The sequence below is a fragment of the Mesitornis unicolor genome, unplaced genomic scaffold (genome assembly GCF_000695765.1).
Source record: "Mesitornis unicolor isolate BGI_N332 unplaced genomic scaffold, ASM69576v1 scaffold48247, whole genome shotgun sequence".
NCBI lineage: Eukaryota > Metazoa > Chordata > Aves > Mesitornithiformes > Mesitornithidae > Mesitornis > Mesitornis unicolor.
In genome coordinates, this window is record NW_010196692.1 from 1 (window position 1) to 8,419 (window position 8,419).

Here is an 8,419-nt window from a genome sequence, read left to right on the forward strand (position 1 = left end):
TCTTATAATAAGAATATTATAAGAATATAATATAATAAGAAAAAGCAAAAATGCATAGCAACTCCACATTTATATGCCCTCTTATCTAAACTACAGCCAGCATCTGAGCATAGTCATGGCCTTGCTGTGCAGTTTATGAAAGTCATTTGCTGTTCACCATGTCTATTGTGTGAGAGACCTCTATTATCAGATCAGGTTGATACTTCAGACACGTTTCATTCAATAAAGGGCAGTCAGATTAGAAATCATTATTTTTTCTCAGATGTTGTCCATGGAGGCTAAAAACTTGTCAGGAGATGATTAATAGGTGCCTTTCAAAGGAGTCATCACTGCTCTTGCACTCCAGATCTCATAAACCAATCTGCAGTTGTCTGCTTTGTATTAGCGCTGTATTGCCTGTCTGCATGAGCAAATTGGCATTTGCCTCAACAACTCCTGCATACTTTTTGTTTCCTTTCGAAGTATGAAATAGAGAGAAGGAAACTGGCATTTCCTTTGCATAAGGCATTCACTTAATATACTAGAAAAGGCAAAAAACCCTGATTACTGATAGACAAGCTCCAAGAAAGCCAGAAGAAAAATCTCTTTTCATTCATTAGCTATCTCTGCCTTACATTTGAGTTACAAGTGTCAAAATATGGGTAATTTAGTAGACTTTTCTAGGGATATGAAAGAGAAATAACTTGATCTACCACAAGTCTTTACTTTGGGCTGCAGAACACACTGTCAATGAACCATAACTGCCGGGACTGTCTGCATCCTTCTGTGGCATTTAAGCAACATATCAAGTTAGCAGATTATTGACTGTCCTGCTGGAAAATTTGTAGAGGAGGCATGGTTTTAAATTAGCTTTGTAAAAGAGTGAACAACTCAAATCTGTGCAAGGCAAGTTTACATAGCACGTATTGGATTCACAGGCAGAAACTAAAAACTGAAATGTGCTTGTTTGGGTGGAGGGGATTTTATGAGACATGAGTTGTTTTCATGAACACTTGGAGTCTAGTTAATTTCTACATGGTTTCTTGTTCTTGGAAAGATATCTGGCTCTACCCAACTCTGCCATGAAATTTTAAAGGTGGATTTTTTTTAATTATTTTTGTGTGTGTGTGTGTGTGTGGGGGGGGGGTGTTTCCTGTCATACAATTTGGCTAGTTTAAGAAAGATGGCTAAATACCCTTAGAATATCCCTTCTTATTCTTTTCTAGGATCACAAAGGGAAGGCTTTACTCTCATTTTAATAAAGGCTATTACACCTTTTCACAAGTGCAGAGAGATTAAGTAACAATTACTAGTAATATTTCTTTTTTTCAGGTCCCTTTTCCAATGATGAAAAGTGTGTGATAACAAAGTGTGTTGGCTTTAATGAACCTGTGCTGATTAAATGAGTTGAGAGTTTGCTTTACCATCTGGAAAAGTCTAGTGTGTGTCTAATGTCTGTGTATTTGATTTGAGTTTCTTCCATTATTTCACTTCCTGTAATGCTAAATTCATGTGATACAGTTGCAATTGTTCCATAGAAAGTAGAGCTGAGGTAGGTTCCTCCTGTCTGCTGGTTGGTTTTCTTGTTAACCTTTGCCTAAGGAGAAAGCAAGACTTCATAAAAGTTCAGCTAACCTACAAAGAGTTTATCACTGAAGTTGGCATAGACAGAAAAATTATATTCTCTACACTGAAATGATCTCCCTTTCAGTGTTAGGTGTCTTTAAAGATGAGAATCATTTATTTTCATCACTTCAGTTTGTAGATATCTAAAATGTAGCATTTTTTCTCTACCTGTGGACTCCATGCCTTTGTTTGTTTGTTTTCCTGAAAGTAGAGCCCATTTCCTTGTGACAATATTCTCAAAGCCTTCAGGAGGCTATCAGAGCCACAGTTTTCAAGCTCCTATGAAGAATCTAGTACTCATGAAGGTACTTTTGAAAATCCCATAAATACCTTAAAAAATACAGCTCTTACCTTCCAACTTTTCACTAGGCAAATTTACAATGTGTCTGTTTATGGCTCAAGATACTACTGAAAGGCATTGATTTAAAATACTCTTTTTCTTTATTTTTGGGACCATTGATTAATTCCTCAGCATTTTCATTTTCACGGCAAGGTAAATTGATATTGCACGGTTTACCACGTAGGGATCAGGTGAATGTGCTTAATAATAAGTTCCTGTTTTACCTACACATTAGTTTTCACTGTCCTTATTAAGGGTAGAGGTTTGCATTTGGATTCCTCAAAAAACATTGACTTGCCTGGTTTTTTGGATGACTTTTAAACATAATTTGAATGTCATTCTCCACTGTAACACTGGATGCACTTCAGGGGTTTTATAAAAGACTTGGAAGGAATTGTAGTGTATAAGTATAAATTATGATCACCGAACGGTAGATATTTCATGGTAGTGATTGTGACACTGTTACTTTGAAACGTTAGTCAAACGACGGCATATCTGCCATAGCATTAGAAATATGCCACTGATGGTACACAAAGGAACTGACTTGACCACCTAGGTGTTATTCTACTGTAGTGACTTCTGTGAGACTGGAAATTTCTGACTTTAACTTGGAATCCACGGGCTTTACCAGTTTTGTAGGAGAACTGTCAGTATCACTCTGTAGCAGAAACCAGAGTTGTACAGATGCATTTCACAGAATCACAGATTATTAGGAGTTGGACGGGACCTCAGAAGACCATCCAGTCCAACCCCTCTGCCAAAACAGGATCACCTAGACCAGGTCACACAGGAACACGTCCAGGCGGGTTTTGAATGTCTCCAGAGAATGAACCTCCCCAGCCTCTCTGGGCAGCCTGTTCCAGTGCATTTTTCTGTAGAGTTTTTTAGCTATATTCCCCATTTGCTAAGTTAAGAACAAGTTTTCAGAAATTGATTTTACAGATAAGAAAGGGAAATCTATCAGAGATATTACTGGTATTTAAAATATTCTAACTAGAATTCTCATCTCAGAGGTATAAAGCAAACCTAGACATTACATATAGTAGAAACTACATTTTCAACAGCAAGAGGAAAAGGTAGCCTTCCTACTTTCTCGCTACTTCAGAAGATATGATTGCATACTATCGTTTATGTCTATGGACCTTACATTACTGTCTCCTGCTTCTCAGACAATTGTATGGAAAGCACTGGCTTTAATCAGTGTATCTGAGAGCAGAACTAGATAACAATCCTTTATTGGAAAAAGATTTTCCTAATTATTATAATTTTGGTTAAACATGATCAAGAACTGTATCCTTTTAGAACAGGTAAGACATTTTTTGGTTATTCTTTTTTTGGTTGACTACATTCATCAAACATTTGACTGTAAATATGAAGCTGTGGCACAGATCCCTTGTGAAATTGGCTAAGGGTGGTACTAAAGGTATCTCCTTCAGAAATATCACTTATCTTAGACCCCCCCTACCCTTTGTTGACAGACAGACAAAGAAATTAAGGGTTTAATGGAAAAGTAAATGGAATCCATTGAGAGATGAACATTTTGAGAGCTGTGGGAAATTCTGCACTTTCACTGTTGCAGTGTCTTCACAAACAGGCTTGGAGATCATTTACCACACACTCCCTCATCTGAATACTCTTATGTCTGACATCAGTCAAGAGGTGAAAATGAGCTATGGGCATTCATTCAATTTAAATAATTTTACCAACAGCATTTGTCAGTTCCCAGGTTGGTATGAACTATAATGCACACATGAGGGCTGTGGTGTCACAGCAGAAAGCATTCAGTGGCAACATTTGTATCACACCCGTGCCAATGGCCACAGCATGCCATTTCTTTAGTTGTCCCTGCATGACCAGCACTTAAAAGAAAATGTATAAAAAAATTTATCAGTTCCTTGATCCAGTTCACAGGATAACTGCCCACAAAGTTGTACCAGCCCAAAGGACAGGCAAAAGAAGGCAGGAATATCTCAAGGTGCTGTAATACCTGAAGACTTCTGTAATGTAACAGGCTAATTGTTGGTGGCAGTGTTGGAATGAAAGACTGTCTAACACTCAAGTTTGCTCAGGGTTGCTTGTGTTTGCAGGACTGCATGAAGACCTGAACCAGAGACCTGATTCAGCTGAAAAAACAGTTTCTGTTTGGGTTCTCCTTCAGCTGAATCCACTCCTGTTCTGGCACAGCTCTGACCAGCTTTGGCCATATTAAACAGTGTCTCTGAGTGTTCAACCATGTATCTGCTGAAATCACATTCTGAATCACTGGTTTGGGAAAAAAAATGTAGTGGCATCATCACTCAGCAAGTAGTTATTACTAGACAACCAAACAGAAGAGATGATGGCCTGTCTGTCAAAGAAATGGCTGCAATTTAAAGAGCTAGGGTTCTTCAGTTAGTAGGAACAATCCCAAAGCTGTCTCTAGAATAAGATCATGAAGAGTTTAGCTGCAATACCAGTGTAATGTATTCCCACTGGCTGCACTGGGCATGTTGTCCTCCCAGCAGGTTCAGTGTAACTGTTTGTAAGGCAAGCACTAATGCAGGTGAAGGAGAGACCTGATTCTACAAAGCCAATTTCTCCTTTATGTTTGAATCATTATTTCCAGTATACTCACAGCTAAACAGACCAATTCAAGGCTAGTAACTGGGGCACAGGAGAAATATCTCTTGGTGACAGATGAGAGGCAGTAAAACTCTCAAGCTTGTGATAAGGTGGAAGGAACATACCAGAACTCTGCAGGTTCTCCCAGAGTCTGTGACATCCATTTTACCCTTGCTCTGAGAACAGGAAAGGCTTTCCTTTTCACTTTCCTGAGCTGTCAATCTCTGTTCAACTTCATGAACAGTTAATTCACTTGTTAAAATCCATTTTTCATGCATTGCCCTATTTGTAAGGGATAGTAAATCCTTTCCTTTATTTACTGTGCTTGAAATATAACTTTCTTCCATAAGGCTGCAGAAAAGAAATTCTTGTATGAGTCACAAAAAAGGAGCATTTGAGGCAGTTTAACTTTTACAGTATTTTCTTTTCAGTTTATGAATGTCTGAGCATTAGCTGACTTAAGTTTATTAAGTACTAAAAAAACCAGCATTAGGATTTTAAAATAATTTTGTTAAATAATTAACTTAGAAAACTAATGCCAACATCATAAAACATCATATGCATGATATTCAACATATAGCTATCTTCAATAATAAATATCTTATGGAATTCATATAACTGAAGCCCACACAAGAATAAGGATGCTGCCAAAAGTAGTATCATACCGAGTGGCATAGTCAGCAAGAAACCAACTGGCCCACAGATGCTCTTTTTTTCTTTGAGAAAATATCCTCTTTTGAAAGTCTCCTGTCTGCAAAATGTTTAATGCGAACTATTCTCCTCCTGCAGGCTGTAAATCATTTATTCATCAAACCCTTTTATTTGCAGCAGATGGAAAACCTAGTACAAATTCAGAAACAAAAAAGGGGAAGATTAGATACTTAGGTGAATAAGTCGTCTAATTGCATTACACTGCACTGACTTTTAAGAATGGCCTTAAGGCATAGGAATCAGCTGACAGACTTGGATGCCTTTTCTCTCTTTGGGTGGCACAGACAAGAACTGGCCAAGAAGCTGTTTTTCCTGAGTGCTTGTTCATTGTATGTAAGGATGAAAACATAGGGAATGAAGCTATTTAAAGATGTTCCCCTGTATCCAGTGTTCTCTCACTATCCACTTCCAGTGTCCTTGTCTCTTCATGTGGCTGTCTAGCCCTGGTCCCAGCCAGTGTGACAGTCAAAATGGACTAGGTGTTCTGTCTCTGCAGAATGTGTCCTTTCCTTCTTGCTCAGGAACACACATGTTCAGGCAAGAAAATGAGAAGATACTAAAAGAAAAAAGACACGGTATGGTTCCAATTCCTTTACTTCCAGCGCACACACACACACTTATGTTATCTTTGGTTTAGCTACATCTCAGTAAACTTTTGTTTTCTGACTACATGACACAAAAAAAGTACTTTACGCAAAGTCACAAGGGGAAAAAAGATCCCATACGTGCATGGATCATGAGAACGGTTCTCAGGTTATTTCTATTAGTTCAAAAGAAATTCTGCTACCATTCATAATATGGGTAGAAGTCTCATAACATTGCCAATAACACAACCTCTACTCTAGAAACAAGAAAAATATATTACTTGATTATACATTTCTATTTACTAAATGCATTCAGAAACCACTTGCATGTGACAGTGTGAGAGTAGTTCCTCCTGTAATGCAATGATATAGACCAAATAAGCTGAGTATTTTTCAATAAAAGTTTAAGATACATCACATTTATGGAAGAAATAGGGAAGAAGTTTTTTACTGGAACTGGTTGCCCAAAGAGGAGGCAGATGTCCATCCTTGGACACATTTAGGATCAGGCTGGACAGGGCTCTGAGCAAGAGTGTCCTAGTTGAAGGTGTTCCTGCTCATTGCATGAGGGTTTTGGACTAGATGACCTTTAGAAGACCCTTCCAACCCAAAATATTCTATGATTGTATGATCAGAGCAAACATGCACAAAGTATGTTTTGGACCTCATAACACTGTGATTTCCCATTTATTTGAATAGTATGATATAAAAATGCCATCCAATCATGGATCTACTTTCTCACAGATTCTTAATATAGTAGTTAGTTATAGAACATATGTGATACAGCAGCATACTGGAAAGGAAAGTTCGGGGACAGGAGAAATCCTGAGGAATCTGTCTGGTGGAAAAAATGCTGCAAGAACTCTTCCTTTTGTAGCTGAGTGTTATCTGGACTGAACTGTGTTGAGTCCTGGAAGCTGGCCTGTTCATTGCTGTTGAAATACTGACTGATTGAATGCAAACCAAGAAAGGGAGGGCATGTTAGGTGTTTTACTGTTTTACTGTGAATGCATACAGGTTCCTGTTTCTGTAACCTTCATCCAAATTAGAAGAATTTTGCCATTCACTTCAGAACAGTCCTTTGTTCAAGCCAGTGTGCCTTCATAATTGAAGCTGACTTGTATTACATTTTTTTTAATACTAAGGGATCCCTCATGCACCTGCTGTTTGGGATTTGGATCTTAAACTGTGTTTTGGCAGAGCATAATGTCAGTAGCAAGTAAAAAGATGATGTCATTATGATGGTATTATTGACTTGGAAGTTAATTGAAGACATTGCTCTCATAGACAACACAAAGTTTCACTCAAGCCAAACATTTCACGTCCCTTATCGCTAAAAAAAAAAAAGTATTTTCAGACCAATGAGACCAGCTGTTCCCATGCATCCAGCTGCTCCCCACCCTGACATGCGTATTTTATATATCCCAGAAGGCATCACTGTTGAGTTTATTGCACTATTAACTTAAAGACTGCATCAACTGTTGTGTAGTAGTTAAGTATGAAATTTACTGTGTATGGGTTATTGTTGCAAGAAAAGATAATACTGCTCCCCTTTGCTAATATTCTAGGAGACATAAATGCAATTTATTTTATTTTTGGTAAACAAAATATTAATGAAAGGGTTTTTTCACTCATATTTGCATGGCTTCCATCCGTAACTGGCTTTCCAATGCAATTGCAGAATGAAGGCATTAACACTGAACATACAATCACTCCAGCAAAACTGGGCACTTAGGTTAAGAATGAGTAAAGAATAATGTTACCGCTGTAGGGACACATACTTGCAACTATTTCAGCTAGCGCATACTTAGTAGCAAGTTCAACACACTTTATTGACATTTGCTAGTTTAATTTAATAGTTTTGCCTTACTGAACTTTCTATTATTTTATTATTGTATTAGAGAACATCTACTAATATAGTCCTGCAAAATTTCATTCACAATGTGAGCTAAATTGGGACTTACAAATCATAGTCTTTGAAAAAGAGAAAGGAGAAGGGATATTCCTCTGATTAGTAGTTTTGATGTACATCCTCTTACTTGTGGGGTATATGTGTGAGCTTTCTTAAATATCTGGTCAGCCATGCTAGATAAAGCAAAAGAAAGATACATGAAATATGCCTTAACCCATCTTATTTCTCTTTAGACATTTGAAATGTGTGAATGACAACAGGAAATGAGAACTCTGAGTCTGAAACTAAGTCTGAAAATGCACACAGACAAGGAAATATGAAACGATCAGCTTTGAGCCCCAAAGTAGTGAAGTTTTCATCTAAAATATTCTGTGGTGGTAAGTCTCACACACTCATGCGTATAGTACTACCATATTCCCAATGCAAATAGACTCAAGCAAAATTTTAAAAAAGATGGAATTTTTTCTGAGCTGTCTCAAAACAATGTTGATTTTTTCAAGCACAGTAGATGTTATTTCACCTACAACATCAGGAAAAAGGTACAAGAAACAGCAAAGCACATGTGAAAGGATCATACAGCACCAACAGTAGATGTAGCAATATTCTCAATGAAGTAATAACCTTCAGTTTCTTTTCCTAAGATGCTTCTTTCCCTTTCCACACTCT